Source organism: Henckelia pumila, chromosome 4, assembly GCF_033568475.1.
Source record: "Henckelia pumila isolate YLH828 chromosome 4, ASM3356847v2, whole genome shotgun sequence".
Classification (NCBI taxonomy): Eukaryota; Viridiplantae; Streptophyta; class Magnoliopsida; order Lamiales; family Gesneriaceae; genus Henckelia; species Henckelia pumila.
In genome coordinates, this window is record NC_133123.1 from 226,793,808 (window position 1) to 226,806,852 (window position 13,045).

The following is a 13,045-nucleotide window of genomic DNA, read 5'->3' on the forward strand; positions in this document are numbered from 1 at the left end:
TGTTCAAGTGCTCTTATGTGATTTACTTGCTATTGTTGCTATGAATGATTATTGAATTGTGTGTTCAAGATGTTTATCAGTATTTGTATGATTTAATGCATCAAGATTATGTTGCATTCATCTTGAACCCTATCTTGAAAAGCACAGAGGGCTGATTGGCCTAGAGTGCATACGATGTTTGGAGGGCTGTAGTTGAGTGGCACGTAATGTAGATTTACTTCCAAGCTAGAAGACTTACTATAGTTGCACCAATGTAAGGGGAATTGAGATATTTAATGCCACCTCGATTGGGTAAGTTGGTGGTCGGTTAAAGATTTTATTTCCCCGGGATCCCAAGAACTAAGCTTTATTGGTATCAGATTTGATAGTCTATTCTTTGAAACATGCATTGCATTTATGCATTAACCTAGAGATTTCTATGGTTTATAATATGCGTTTATAAATGCTAGCATATTATTATATGTCATTCAAGATATGAATGTACTTATATGATTGATTTGATATTTCTGTAAATGAATAGTTATGTTCGACGAATGATTATGATTGATTTGATATTGATTTGATATATGCATGTTGTTCATACTGAGATGTATTCTCACCGGAGTTATCCGGCTGTTGCTTTGTTTGTATGTGTGCATTGCATCAGGTTTGGGGCATGAGCGAGTCAGATATGGCTTGGATAGCTCGAGATTGAGAAAGATTAGCATGTGTTGACTTTGGGCTATGAATAAATTGCGGTCAAATGCATGTTAGAAGGTGTTGGTTTAGTTTGAGCTTTGAAAACTTAGAATTGAGTTTATGGTATTGCACATTAGAAACATGTATGAGATTCTTATATTCTAAACTTCATATGTTTTACCTTAAATCTTGTACTTAGATCTTTTTAAACTTGATTTAAGATGTTTAGAATGTTGTAAACTGATCAGATATGTTCAGAACATCAAGAATTGAGGTTTTGGACAGCAGACCCGCAGGGCATGCGCGCCCGCGCGCCTGAGCGGCGCAACTGCGCAGCCCTGGTGCTCTTTGGCCGCGGGGCATGCGCTCCCGCGCCACCCATGAGGCGCGCCCGCGCATGACCCATATTAAAAAAAATTTTGGTTCTTTCTGCGACGTGTTTTTGCGTCGCCAAATGTCTTCGATTATTTTTGTTAATGATGCTTATTCATTAATTGCCCATCAAGATGAGATTAGCACCCGAGGTCCCCACATCCTAAGTCTTTTTGGGATGAAGAAATCTCTACTTCTTGTTATCTGATTAATCACTGTCGTTCAAGTGCTTTGAATTTTAAAACTCCCAGAGAATAGTGGAGAGGAATTCCTGCAGATTACAAACAATTAAAAGTATTTGGTTGCTTGACTTATGCTCATGTCAAACAAGGAAAACTGGATCCAAGGGCATTAAGGTGTATTTTTATAGGCTACCCTAATGGAAAAAATGGCTATAAAGTTTGGAACTTAGAAACCTCAGGACCAAGATTTTTTGTGACAAGAGACATAACATTTGATGAAAACGAGATGGGTTACAAATTAAAGGAAAACCATATTGTATCAAATGAAGAAATAAGCAGCAAATTACAAGTTGAGATGGAGCAGGATACTGAAGACAGGAAAGGTGACAGAAAAAGTGATCAAGAGACAGAAGGGTCAAATTCAGAGCAAGAAGAGCATGTTGATTATACAAGATCATATATGCTAGCAAGATATAGACAAAGGAGGGAAATCAGAATGCCTAAACGTTACATACAAGATGATTTAGTCTTTTTTGCTCTCAATGTATCTACTGGTGTGGACAGCACAGAACATATTTCTTACCAATAATCCATTTCCAGTAAATAGAAGGAAAATTGGATTAGATCCATGAAAGAAGAATATGACTCACTCGTCAAGAACAAGACATGGGTATTGGTACCTAAACCAACGGATCAAAAGGTAATAGGATGCAAATGGGTGTTCAAGTTAAAGAATATCAGTTGTGCAGATACTAAGGTAAAATACAAAGCAAGACTAGTTGCAAAAGGGGTTCACTCAAGTAGAAGGAATAGACTTTCATGAAATATATTCACCAGTTGTGAAGCACTGATCAATTAGGAATGTATTAGCCCTAGACACAAATTTGAATCTGTAAGTGGAACAACTAGATGTTAAGACATCATATATCAAATCTCAGCAAATAAAAATAAAGTATGCTTTTTGAAGAAGTCACTTTATGGCCTTAAACAAAGTCCAATGCAATGGTATCGAAGGTTTGATGAATTCATAACGAGTATTCAGTTTGAAAGGAGTAACTTTGACAGTTGTGTGTATGTGAAAAGAGTTGGAGATCAGATTAAAACTATTCTTCTATTGTATGTAGACGATATGCTCATTGCTAACTTAGATAAGCAAGATCTTGAAGGGTTAAAAAGAAAACTGAACTCTGAGTTCGAAATGAAAGAGTTGGGTAAAGCAAAGATAATAGTAGGGATGGACATCCAGAGAAGTAAAGACAGGAAGCTGCTATTCTTGAACCAAACTTCCTATTTCAGAAAGGTGTCGATCAAATTCCGAATGCATGAGTCCAAAACAATGGGTACACCATTAGGACAACATTTTAGATTGTCTGCAGAAAAAAGTCACCAAAAGATGAGACATAGATACTAGACATGAAAGGTGTTCCTTATGCAAATGTTGTTGGAAGCATTATGTATGAATGATGTGTAGCCGGCCGGACTTAGCATATGCCATAAGTGTCATATCAAGATTTGTGGCAAATCGTGGAAGAATGCATTGGGTTGCATTAAAATGAACTTTGAGGTATTTAAAAGGAACAGATGATACTGGATGATATTCAGAAGACAAGACAACTTGGAGCAGCCATTGGAAGGTTATGTGGACTCTGATTTCGCAAGGGAACTTAGACACAAGAAAATCCCTCATAGGGTATATCTTTACTCTATTTGGCTCAGCAATTAGCTGGAAGACAACACTTCAATAGGTTGTATCTTTATCCACTACCGAAGCTGAGTATATTGCCTTAACAAAATCCATAAAGGAGGCTGCCTGGCTTAAGGGAATTATGGCAGAGCTTGGGATTGATCAGAAACAACTAAAGATACACTGTTACAATCAAAGTGCAATTCATCTCATCAAACATCAAGCTTATCATGAGAGGAGTAAGCACAATGACATCAAGCTACACTTCGTGAGAGATGTTCTGAATAAGAGACAGATTATTGTAGAAAATATACCTACAAGTGAGAACCCGACTGATATGCTAACCAAGTCATTGCTACAAACCAAGTTTATGCACTGCCAAGACTTGGTTAGCATAGGTGAGATAACCTAGTTCTCTAAGTGGAGGAAGGTAACCAACCTTTGAAGACAAGGTGGAGAATTGTTAGATGTGTCTCTCAAAGTTGGATAAGCATGAATCAAGAAGTCTCAGCTGAAAGCAGTCAAAGTAAATATAATTGGTTGCTACTGGAAGTTATGGACAGTTAAGTTGGTTATTCTGGTTTGAGGCTTAAAGTCAGCTGGTTTTGATATTGATTTGCATGACTGGAAACTTGGAGTGTTAACTGGGAAAAGACCAATATATATACTCTAAAGGGATTCAACGAGGGGCAGTAGAAAGAATTCAGAAGTTCAATTCCGAAGGCGATTCAAGAGTAATAGTCATAGTTGGCTAAGAGTTGTTCTTAGTGTTCTTTATGTGATTGATCTTGGATCAAAGCTTTGTAATTAAACACTTATCTTGATCAATAAAGTGGTTATGATTCCTCCCGTGGATGTAGACTCAACAAAAGAGTCGAACCACGTAATTGCTTGAGTGTTCTTGATTTGTTCTTATTTCTATGTATTAGTGTGAGCTCTTATGCGTGTGTTTCTGTGGATCAAGGAGTTTGGAAATCGGTGGTTTACATTAACACTATAGATCACATATCAATAATATTCTGGATATTGACAGATTTTATGTACATGTTAAGAGCAATATTTTTCATAAATATCGGTATATAATATATAATACTTCTTCGAGAGCAATAATCAATAAATGTATATATCTACAATCAAATGAATATTCTCTAGAATATTTTTAGATATTAGATCTAATATCAATATTTTCAAAAATATTTATAATCTTATATCTTATCTGAATGTTTTTCAGGAATATTGAAAGATATTTGATTATCTGAATGTTCTTTAGAAATATTTAAAATATAATCTTATATTTTCAAATATAGATCATATATATATATATATATATCATATTTGATATTATATTCTTCAGGAAAATTTATCATCCTAGATCAATATTCTTCAAGAATATTGAGGATTCTTAGATTTCAGATCTTAAATCATAGTCTGACTTAGATAATTAATACAAAATTATGGTATGCTACAAGCATCAACATGAAACTAAAAATTTGTGCAATTTCAAGAGAAATAACATAAATAAAAAGTTGTGTTGCTTCAAGAACATCAATACAAAATTATAAATTGTGCTACTTCTGGAGGATCAATGTCTATATACATAAATATTATATTTTTAAAAATATGTTGTGCCCTTTAGGAGACCAACTTAAAAATATAAAGCATTTGTGTTGATAACGTGTTATAAAATTGATAAAAAGAAAAGAAATAGGAAAAGAGATAAAAGTGAGTTCCGCGAATGACTCAGAACTATTTCATAATTAATAAATGAGAAGTCATATTTATAGAGTACAATTACAAGATACAAATATGTAGATAGATAAAATTGATATATCTATCTTAACCAAAAATCTATCTTGATAATCATCTATATCCAAAATCATATCGTAACATATTTGGAATTGTTCCCATGTACATGGTTCCAAATTTATGAATTAAGGGGCAATTTCAAACCATTCCTAAAGTATTGGTTAAAAACAGTTGTTACATTCAATGGTTTTAAGTGGAGTTTTAAACCTCTTCTAAATTATTAGGTTTGGAAGAGATTTGAAACTGTTGTGTAAAGATGGTTTTGATACGTACCTATTAGTAGCAACAGAAGTGGGTTTTCAACTTTTACCAATGGTTAACAAATTAAACCGATATAGCTAGGGACTCTAGTAAGAAGAACGGTTGATAGAAGTCTACAAGCGGCTCCTAATACTCAAAAAATTCATACCTATAAGGGTGTTTTTTTTTTTGTAGTGAATTGAGTTCCAAGAGTAGCCTGAAAACCGTCAATACGAGCTCCTACCCCATGCTCAGTTTGTGTTAACTGACTGAACATGATTACGAGAGCATCATTCTGCAAATGCAAGAGCATCATGATCACAGAAAATTCACTGGGACAGGATTACGAGAGCATATTTTTATCTCAACGGTATAGATCTTGATTGGAGGAAGCTTCCCCTTACCCTTATCTTGGGGTCTTGCGAGGTCAAAATTCATTCATTATGGCATTTTGTGGGAGGCATTTTCAGAAAATCACTGGACAAAAATGCATAACCCCTTAAAATAAATATCTTGGTTATTTAATTGATCAAAAAATATTTTTTATTTTATATTTTAATAAATTTATTATTTACTACTTACGATCGTCTTTATACTTTATTTTTTTCAAATAAAAAATATAATTTTTTTAAATATAACATAAATTATTTATGAACTTTAAAATTCGCGTGTGGGGAGTACGAATCTTACTAATGCACAAACAATTATATATTTCAATCAATGTTTTTAAAATCGGACTGGACCGGCCGATTCGACTGCAAATCGGTCACGGATCTAATCTGAAATAATCTCAAAAATCATTTTTCGGTTAAACCGCTGAACCGGTCATAATTGATCGAGAAACGGTCGAACCAAACTTGAACCGGTTCAAAACAGGTTAGACCGGTTCATTTATTTTAAATTTTAATTATTTGTTATCTCCCTTAAAAAAACATTATTTCCTATATTTAAGATTTCAAAATTTTATTTTTTATTATGTTTATAGAGGTATCAAAATGGGTTTGGCTCATCAGATTGGCTCGCCCAGTCATACAAAATAGATGTTGTCAACCCACCTAAGCTGTCCCCGCCTAATGGTGGGTTGAGGGTTGTCCCGTCAAAACTTGTCAAATTACACGTAGGCACGTTGGGTTAACCCATCCCGCCACCTAAAATAGGTGGGTTGGGTTGATGTTTTCCCAACCCACCTAAAAGGTGAGCCGACCAGTCCCGCCCCGTCTAAAAGTGGGTTGCGACGGATTGTGGGCCGCTCCGTCCCGCTAACCCGTTTTGATACTTGTATATATATATACATGATTATTAGTTTTAAAACTTTTAAAATTGTATTTAAGTAGTATTTGATCTTATTTTGATTTATTTTTTTATTATAAAAAATATAAATAATTATTGTGTAACACTCCTGTGAAGCGGTCTCATTCGTGAGACGTGTTAACCCTATCCATATTTATAATAATAAGTAATACTTTTGACATAAAATAATAAGTAATACTTTTGACATAAAATGTAATTTTTTTTAATGGATAACTCATATAAGTGACCCGTTTAAAAAAAATGACCTTTGAGACCGTCTCATAGGAGTGTTTGTCATAATTATATTTGATGTTTTGATTATATCTATTTTATTGTTTAGATTTTAAAATTTAGTAAATATATACATTTTTAAAATTTAAAATATATTAATTACTATATTATATTATTATTTTATATCATAAAATAATATTTCGGTTTCCGTTGAAGTGTTTCTTAAGATTTTTTTTCAATATACATACCTTATTTTCAACAAATTGCCTTAAAAAACGGAAAGAAATATCTTCCTCAAATCTTCTAAATTTTGCAAACAAAGGACCATGAATTAAATTTGATATGTTTTAGAAATAATAAATTCCTAAGTTTAAAAAACAATATTTCCAATTTTCAAGAAAGCCCTTTCCCCGCCTTTGGTTTGCATAACTCAGCCGATTTCAGTGCTTTCTCTATTTCACTCTCCCATTAACATTATTCTACTTCTCGGTTCGATTCGATTGGGTTCTACAATGGCTGGAGAAAGCGAAGGGCCGGCGATTGGGATCGATCTGGGCACCACTTACTCATGCGTGGCGGTGTGGCGGGACGATCGCGTGCAGATTATAGCCAATGATCAGGGCAACCGGGTCACACCTTCTTACGTAGCTTTCAATGAAACCGAACGCCTCATCGGCGATGCCGCCAAGAATGTTGTTGCCTTTAACCCCACTAACACTGTTTTTGGTGAGGCATCATGATTCCCAGTTTCATCCTTAGTTTACCTCTGTATTTTGTATTGTTTCATGGGTTTCATCTTGTTAATCAGTGCTATTTCTAACTGTTCATCAATGCTCTAATATGTACTTTTTTTTTCACCTAGAATAAGCTCAATCTGCGATTATATATGTGATTTGAAATTGGTGTTTGGAATAGAACTAAATTGTTCTCTTTGTTTTATGTTAGATTCTGGTTTTCTTTCTCTAAAAGCATATGTGATTTTGAAAGGATTCAGTATGACAATGAATTGGACACTAAGACCTTTGGTCGATCTCGGGATTATGTTGAGTTAAGATGTTATCGGGTGATGCTTCTGTTTGTATTTATGTGTGCGGTAATGATAGCAATAGCAGAACTTAGGAATTCTTGCTGAACAAATAACTCTAGTCATTTGATGCATTTGGATCATAGTCTTGTTATATTGAAAAAGATATATGATGCTTCCACAATAAAATTTACTTGGCAGATGCAAAGAGACTTATTGGTAGGAGATTTAGCGACCCTTTTGTACAAAAAGATTTGTTGCTTTGGCCATTCAAGGTCGTTTCTGGTCGTAACGATAAGCCGATGATTGTGGTTACCTATAAAGGTAAAGAGAGAATTTGCTGCTGAAGAGATTTCTTCAATGGTTCTCGTCAAGATGAAGGAGATTGCAGAAGCTTATCTAGGATGTAAAGTTAAAAATGCAGTTATTACTGTACCTGCATACTTCAATGATTCCCAACGGCGAGCAACCAGGGATGCCGGAATCATTTCTGGGTTAAATGTCTTGCGTATCATTGTTGAACCAACTGCTGCAGCCATTGCCTACAGTCTCGACCAAAAGTCCAGTAATGAAAAAAATGTTCTTATTTTTGACCTTGGTGGTGGCACTTTTGATTTTTCTCTTCTCACGATGGCTGATAGCATCATTAAAGTTAAGTCAGTTGCGGGTGACACCCACCTTGGAGGAGAGGATTTTGACAACAGAATGTTGAACCATTTCGTTGAAGAGTTCAAGAGGAAGCACAAAAAGGACATAAGAGACAATTCTCGAGCATTGAGAAGATTGAGGACAGCTTGTGAGAAGGCAAAGAGGAATCTCTCTTTTATGACACATACAACTATTGGAATTGATTGTTTGTACGACGGAATCGATTTTGACTCTAAAATAACACGTTCCAAATTTGAGGAGCTCAGCATGGACTTGTTTGAGGAATGCATTGGCCACGTCGAGAAGTGCCGAGATGGACAAGAAAAGTATCAAAGATGTGGTGCTTGTTGGTTGGTCAACTAGAATACCAACACTATTAATAAAATGTCAAATTGATACATTAATTATTGTAAATAGTTTAATTGGTATATAAACAAAATTAAAAAGTCAAGTTTATCCTTAATATAAATTGCTATTAAATCCAATTACAATTATTAAGTTTTGATTAGATACATAATTTTATTTCAAGGTCATTTATTGATTTATTTTAAAGCTGTCATATTTAATTAAAATTATATCATGATAAATAATTGTCAACCCAAATTATACAAGAACAAATATTGAATATATTGATACAAATAAAATAAATATATGTAATCGGGGCCTGTTGATCTTGTATTTAAACTGTTGAAGCAAACATTTACATAATCACCATATTAGTTCTTGAAATCTAGTATTTTTATGTTTAAAATTCAAAAAATATATATTCAACATTAAAGATTTTGATAATAAAAAAAATCTCATGGAAAATTCTCACTTAATGTTTCGATTTGCATGATTCTACTGACTTTAAATTTATCCACTTGATTTAAGAATTTGTAAGTATATTTTTTTACTTGTGCTTGAATTTAGATATAAATAAATATTTATTTTATTATATTTTATCGGTATTAAATATATTTTAGTCGTGTATATGATTTATTTATTGTGTATGGTTTTATGAATATATAATTTTTATATCGATTGTTTCCAAAAAATTGGATAATTATTTAATATAGATATAAAAAAAATATCATTATATTATATATTTATTAATATTTTAAAAAATATTTTATATTTGAATAAAAAATTGATTAATGAGTAAAACATAATAATTATAATTTTTAAACTAATATAATTTTTTTTTACACTTTTAATCAATAAAAGTTATTTTTAAAAATAAAATGTATACTTAGTTGAATTTGCTAAAAATAATTGGATTTAAAAGAAATTTTACTAATTGATAAAATCAATTTTTTAGTTAGATCATATATCAATTAAGTAATTTTCAATAGTTCGTTTATCGATTTGATATTTTATTATTATTTTGTGTACCAAAATGAATTTTAATTTATATATTATATAGGCTATAGAGTATGATTTTTAAAAATATATTTGTATATTAAATTTCTCATTAATACAAATATACAATACAAGATTAAGTTAATTAAATTTAATTATTTCAGATAACATTCATGAACTAGTAATATAATAATTTATTATTATTGTTATTATTATGGCTAATTGCACCAACCCTTTTCGAAAAGTCGAAAAAACATAAACCCCTTAAAGAAATATTAACTACCTAATGCATCTTTCCTTTTCTAAAAATCAAGAACAATTTCACCCATATATTATTAAAAAAAAAAAATCGGGCATATATTACCTCATCTGATGGGGAGTATGCTTAATTTTTTTTAGAACATGGGGTCTAACTATTATATTATATAGGGTGTTTTTTGCTTCTTTTTTTTAAAAAAAAAATTTAACATGAGTCGTCGATGCAATTAGCACATTATTATGGCGTGAGAACCCATGACTGCTACCATTCGGTGCGCATTGGATAAACTCTCGGCTAACTCAATAGCTTGCAAACTACGTTAGCTAGGTAAGATGAACTCAGCAAGTCATGTGTGATAGGCTCGTCCGAAAAGGTGTTGGTAAGGAGAAACGAACTCATGACCATTTTCCAAGAGCTTAATTACTCTGCAAATGGTCATGAGTTCGTTTCTCCTTACCAACACCTTTTCGGATTTGTCAAGAGCTTAATTACTCTACAAATTCGGAGACCTCCTTGGGAGCAATATACTTAGGGTTGTCATACCGTATCAAAATACCTATTTTTTGGGATACGTACAGAAATTTTTTCGATATACAGACATTTTTTCGGTATACCAAATTTTTTTCAGTATCTATACGGTATCACTATGGATTTTTTCCATACCAAAATTTTTGAATTTCGGTATCGGTATCGGCATGGGCATGAATTTTTTTCATACCGATATTTTTGGTACGGTATATCGAAAACCCATCCTTAAATATAATATTATTATTTTTTGTACGACGTGAGAACTCGCAGACGCTACTTGTCAGTGCACATTGGATAAAATCCGAACTAACATAATAGCCAGCAAATCACACTAGTCAGGTAAAATTACATTGGGCATTCCCTGTGTGACAGACTAGTTCAAGAAAGTGTTGTTAGGGGAATCAAACACATGACCTCTGGCCAAGTATTTACCTACTCCACCAACTTGGACCTAATAAAAAATTATAATTTGGTGAAATTATTATTATTATTATTATTATTATTATTATTATTATTATTATTATTATTATTATTATTATTATTATTATTATTATTATTATTTCATTTTAAAAAAATCCAAACCAATTTCAATTCCCATATTTTCATTAAACCAAACAAAGCAATAGTTTAGTCTCTTCCTCTCACGAAATTTTGAATACTTTGAAATTCTTTTCTATCAAAAATTTTATCTCTCACGACTTAACTGGTTTTCTGCTTCATTGTGGGTTTAAAATAATACATTTTTATGTTTCAAATGATTTATTTATTGGAATAAAGAATTGTTCCGAAGGGATTTGTTTCTTTGTATTCGTGGATCAACATAGTTCATAACATATAATAGAGTATCACTCTTAATTTCATAATCATTCAACATTTGATTTATACATAGGAGTTGTGAACAACAACTACCTACAGCAACATATTCAAATTATGCCGTTGAAAGAGACACACAGTTTTGTTTTTTACTATACCATGACACTAAATTGTTTTCCAAGTAGAAACATCCTTCCGAAGTGCTCTCTCTCTCATCTAGATCTCCAGCCCAGTCAGCATCACTAAATCCTACCAAATTCGACTTGGTTTCTTTAGTGTACTACAAACTCAAATTCAAAGTACCCGCCACATATTTCAATATACGTTTTACGGCCTTTAGATGTGTGACTTTTGGGTTAGACTGGTATCTAGCACACAAACAAACACTAAACATGATATCAGGTCTAGTAGCACTCAAATATAAAAGACTACCAATTATGCTTTTGTAGAGGGTGTTGTCAATACCTTTGGCAACATCTTCCCTCGACAGTTTTTCATTAGACCCCATAGGTGTACGCATGTCTTTAGTGTTGTCATTCAAAAACTTTTCACCAAAATTTTTGCATACTTACTATGACATAAAAATATATCATCATGCAATTGCTTTACTTGCAATCCCAAGAAATAAGTTAACTCACTAACCATGCTCATCTCAAATGTAGAAGACATGCACTTCACAAAATCATCAAGTTTATCACTCGAAGCACAAAAGATTATATCATCTACATAAACTTGGCAAATAAGAATATTACCTTGAGACTTATGCACAAATAAATTCTTATCAATTTCACCTCTTTTGAAGCCAAGATTGAGCAAGTACTCGGTTAACCTTTCATACCATGCACGTGGTGCTTGCTTTAATCCATGCAATGCCTTTTTCAACTTATAAACATAGTCAAGATGATTTGGATCCTCAAACCCTATAGGTTGTTTTACATATAATTCTTCATTCAAGATCCCATTCAAAAAGGCACTTTTTACATCTATTTTAAAAAGCTTCATTCCCATATAGCATGAAATTGCAAGCAAAAGTTGGACAGACTCAATGCGGGCATCAGGAGACAAAGGTTTCATCAATATCCACCCCCTCAACCTGTGTATACCCTTGAGCTACCAATCTAGCTTTATTTCTTATGATGTTTCCTGACTCATCAGTTTTATTTTTGAAAATCCATTTTGTTCCTATAACATTACTATGATCAGGACACGATACCAAGTACCAAACATCATTCCTAACAAATTGTTCTAATTCATCATGCATAGCATTGACCAAAAATTTATCTTTCAAAGCTCTTTCAACATTTTTGGGTTCAATGTTTGACACAAAGCATGAAAATCTTACCTGAGAATACGTGGAGCTCGTGCAAATCAACCTTGCCAGCTTTCGGTAATCCACCTTTTCTTTCCTTTGGGTTTGCATATCTCCATGCACATTTCCAATGACTTGTGAGGTTGAATGGTTTTTCTGAATTTTACTAGGAATATTCTTATCAACTTCATTTACCTCACTGTCTTCATCCTCATTCTCATCAGTAACCTGTTCAAGTTTTGTTTCTGGAGATTCTTTAGAAGGTGTTGTCACAGGTGTTGTAGCACCTTGGACAATATCTGTATTTTCAAAATTTTCAAGCAAGTCATCAACTTCATCCTTAGCAGTCTTCTTCTTTAGATCTGCAAAATCATCAAACACAACATTAATAGACTCAAAAATAGTCCTCTTTCTTAAGTTAAACATCCTATAGGCTTGGCTATTTGATGAATATCCTAATAACAAACACTTATCACACTTTGCATCAAACTTAGCAAGATGATCTCTATCATTCAAAACGTGACATACACATCCAAAAACATGAAAGTACTTAAGGTTTGGCCTCTTTTTCATGAGAATTTCATAGGATGTCATAGTAGAATCATTCCTCAAATATACTCTATTCGAAATATGATATGTA

General features: G+C 32.8%; 1 pseudogene; it reads left to right on the top strand.

Annotated features, from left to right (window-relative positions):
- The first annotated feature begins 6,981 nt into the window (after window positions 1-6,981).
- Window positions 6,982-8,588, top strand: LOC140862843 (heat shock cognate 70 kDa protein-like; annotated as a pseudogene).
- The last annotated feature ends 4,457 nt before the right edge of the window (window positions 8,589-13,045 follow it).